At 40.4% G+C, this 3849-nt stretch overlaps 1 non-coding gene across 1 annotated transcript; it reads right to left on the bottom strand.

The window, feature by feature from the left end:
* Window positions 1-1226: 1226 nt before the first annotated feature.
* On the bottom strand, window positions 1227-1333 carry LOC141610154 (small nucleolar RNA R71). The gene has a single exon (XR_012528051.1). It is a non-coding gene; the product is annotated as a small nucleolar RNA R71 (small nucleolar RNA).
* Window positions 1334-3849: the final 2516 nt, after the last annotated feature.

Raw genomic sequence — 3849 nt, 5'->3', positions numbered from 1 at the left:
AACCAACTCGAGTCTCATTAGACCATGCATATAGTTGAGTAGGGTGGATTAAGTCGACTTGTAGGTGTTGTACAATCTAATCAATTCGGCTCCGGGACCTAAACCTCCCTAGGATTGTAAGATATAAACCAACTCGATCCATCACAACAATAATTGCTTGCTTATAATTTGAGAATATGTTTGTATGATCAATTCCCATGAATCCCCTATGACCCCATGACACCCTAGTGCCTTTTATCAATTGTTTACACCCCTTTTTCATCATCTTGCTTGTTTACTTTCATTGCTATTTAGTTTAGTGATCTTCTATTCCAACCCCAAATTGTGACACCCCTAGACACCGCTAGTTGCAATTGAAAATCTCATCTCAATTCCCGTCCCTTGGGATCCGACCTTTACTTGCCTCTTTACTAATTGTAGAGTTGTTTGTGGAGTTATAAATTGTGTTTTGGTCTAGGTGCTCCTAACGACAAGTACCGAAAACTAAACCTCCAAGTGAGCACGACCAAAAATGGCGCCGTTGCCGGGGATGGTGTTAACTTGATTTAGATTTTCTTAGATTGTTATTAGTTGTGTCTTTCTTCGCCTTGGGAAAGTAAAACTCCTCAAGGTTTGTTCTAATTGTTTTCAAGTTGTTTGATATTTTGCATGTCTAGAAGATCACAAGGTAACTTGTTACCCATTGATCACGAAATTGAAAGGACTTTGACAACCAATAGAAGACTTGCTAGAAATACTTTGAGAGGTATTTGTGAGGTTTTAGATATTCAACCAAATACTATTGAGTTCATCAACCCTTTTGCAAGAGAAGGTGAGGAGAACCCAACACAAAATCCAACACAAAATCAACCCACAATGCCTAAATTTTCATCACATTCCGTACCAACCGAGGAGAACTACCCAATGGTACTCCCACACCACAACACTTAACCGGAAATTTCATTGCTAAATCCGCATTTATCCAATTAGTCGAAAGAAGCCAATTTGGGGGCATGCCTAGTGAAGACCCTCACTCTCACATGGAGGCTTTTTGTGACTATTTTGATGCGATTTCACAAACCGGTGTAACTCAAGACCAAATTCGATGGGTCTTATTTCATTTTTCTCTAATCGGCACCGCGAAACAATGGTTGAAGAGCCTTGATAAGGCTACTCTTGGAATTAACTCTTGGAAGAAGTTGGCTCTAGCTTTCTACAAAAAATTCTACCCTCCGGAAAAGACAAACATGCTAAGAGCTCAAATTACGGGCTTTAAGCAAAGGGATGAAGAATTTTTGTATGAAGCTTGGGAGCGATTTAAAGGGACTTGTCGCTCATGTCCTCATCATGGACTTAGCGAATGGTTCTTGGTTCAACAATTTTGGAACGGTCTTTATGAAGACTCAAGAAACATTCTCAACATGGGATCGAATGGTATGTTCACGGAAGTTGACGATAATCAAACTTGGAACAAAATTGAGGAAATGGCGGTCCATAATTCACAATATAGTAGACCTCGCAAGCCTACTAGAGGAGGAAAGCATGAAGTGGACTCTATTACTCAATTGGGTGCTCAACTTAGCGCTCACATTGATACCATGAATTTGAAGTTCGAAAAAGCTATGGCTAAACTTGAACAAGCCTCAAAATCACCAAAGCATCATGTTAATGCCATGACGGCATCTTCATCAATCCCAAGTGGGATATGTGAGAATTGTGGAACTTTGGGACATGACCCAAGTGAATGTAGGGGAACAAATGAGCAAGTGAATGTTTTTCAAGCATACAAGAGTGGCACCCCTTATTCCAATTATTACAATGAAAATACCAAATTCCACCAAAATCTCTCATACAAAAGCCAAAATGTTCAAAACCCTCAACCAACATACACCCCACCTCCCATGAGAAACCAAAATCAAAGACCCTTTTACAACCAAAACCAAGGTTATCAAAATCAAACTCCATACAATCAACAAAATGACCAAGGTTTTGATGTTCAAAAAGCGGTCATCCAAATGCAAAAGAATCAACAAGAATTTTTCATTCAAATGCAAAAAGATAGCCAAGCAAAGGAAATCACCATCAACAACATCCTAGCCCACACCAAAATGTTGGAAACCCAATTGATTCAACTAGCATCTTCAAGCTCACAAAGACAAAAGGGGCAACTACCACCCCAAGGTAATCCCCCAAGACATGAAACAGTTAGTGCCATCCACTTGAGGAGTGGTACGAGATATGAAGCACCAAAGAAGCAAGTTGAGGATGAAGTTGTGGAAGCTAGTGACAAGGAAAAAGTTGTGCACAACTCCAAGGAAAATGAACTAACAAAAGAAGAAGTTTCAAAGAAAAGTGAAGAAAAGGCCAAGGAGAAGGAGCCCATTGTGATTAGACTTCCTTTTCCAAGTCGTCAAGCTAAGCCTAAATTTGATGACCAACTTGGAAAATTTATGGAAATTGTGAAGAATTTGGAAGTCTCGATTCCTTTCACGGAATTAATCAATCACGTTCCGGCCTATGCAAAGTACATGAAAGACATCTTTACGAAAAAGAAGTCGATCCGGAAGCTTGAGACTATCGCCTTCACTAAGGTGAGTAGTGCAATACTTCAAGGGAGTTCACCTCGGAAACTTAAAGATCCGAGAAGCTTCTCAATACCGTGTACCATTGGCGACACCACGATCAACAAAGCCTTATGTGATCTAGGGGCTAGTGTGAGTGTTATGCCATATTCGGTGAGCAAAAGGTTAGGGATGGGAGAGCTTAAATGCACCAACATCACACTCCAAATGGCCGATAGATCGACGAAGACACCCTTAGGGATATGGGAAGATGTTCCTGTAAGAGTTGGGAAATTTTTCATCCCGGTGGACTTTGTCATTGTTGACATGGAAGAAGACTCCAATATTCCAATCATTCTAGGAAGACCTTTCTTGCACACCGTGGGTGAGGTGATAGATGTGAAGCATGGAGAGCTCACTCTAGAAGTGGGAGACGAAACCATAACTTTCAATCTTGACAAGACCATGAGAGCTCCCCGTTTGCTTGAACCATGCTTTATGGTTGATCACTATAGCCAGAAAGATGAAAGGAAGAAGTTGGAATTCCAATGGAAAAAGAAAATTGATGATGCTCCATTCAAAGAGCAAAAGAATAGCAACAAAGAGAGCTTGAAACGCTCACCCATGACAAGTGAAGAGGATGGCCTTGTTGGCCAAATCAAGAAAAGAGGAGAGTTGTCTCTATCAACTTAAGAGATTTTTAATGATCAAGTAGATGAAGTTTGCGGTCTTTGGGACGATGAGTTTGAAGGGATTTTTAATCCCTACATTGGTAATGCTATCGATCAAGACCAACATGAAGGACAACAAGTGCAAAGATCTATTGAGGATCTTTACCATGATAATGAACAAGCTTTTGACTACTTCTTCAAGGTGTTGAGTAACATCAACAACACCTTGAACATGCCCCCATGACATCTCACATAAGATGAGAGTTTGGTGGAGTCCTCTCCAAACCACCATTTGTAAATATTTCTAACTCCCTAACTTGCATTTTAATTCTTACATTGGATTTTTGTCATTTTTGGATTTTTATACCTTGATCAAGATATTCATCATTTTTTGAGAGAAGTGAGGGAGGGACTAATGATTTTATTGATGTGTAGTGCTTTAACTTAGTGCGGGGATAACAATTGCCTAGGCTATTCATGCCTTTGTAGTGCCCCTACAATGAAGAACATGGGATTTGAAGAATGAAAATGACACGGGTTATGCAAGTGCACGGATGGAACTGAATCCGGGTAGACCAGGAGGAATCCGAGCGTCCTTATGGGTAATCCGCTCGTCTTATGGGAATCCGAGCGTCTGT

This window comes from Silene latifolia, chromosome 10 (genome assembly GCF_048544455.1).
Source record: "Silene latifolia isolate original U9 population chromosome 10, ASM4854445v1, whole genome shotgun sequence".
Lineage (NCBI taxonomy): Eukaryota > Viridiplantae > Streptophyta > Magnoliopsida > Caryophyllales > Caryophyllaceae > Silene > Silene latifolia.
This window is presented reverse-complemented; position numbering and strand designations above follow the sequence as displayed.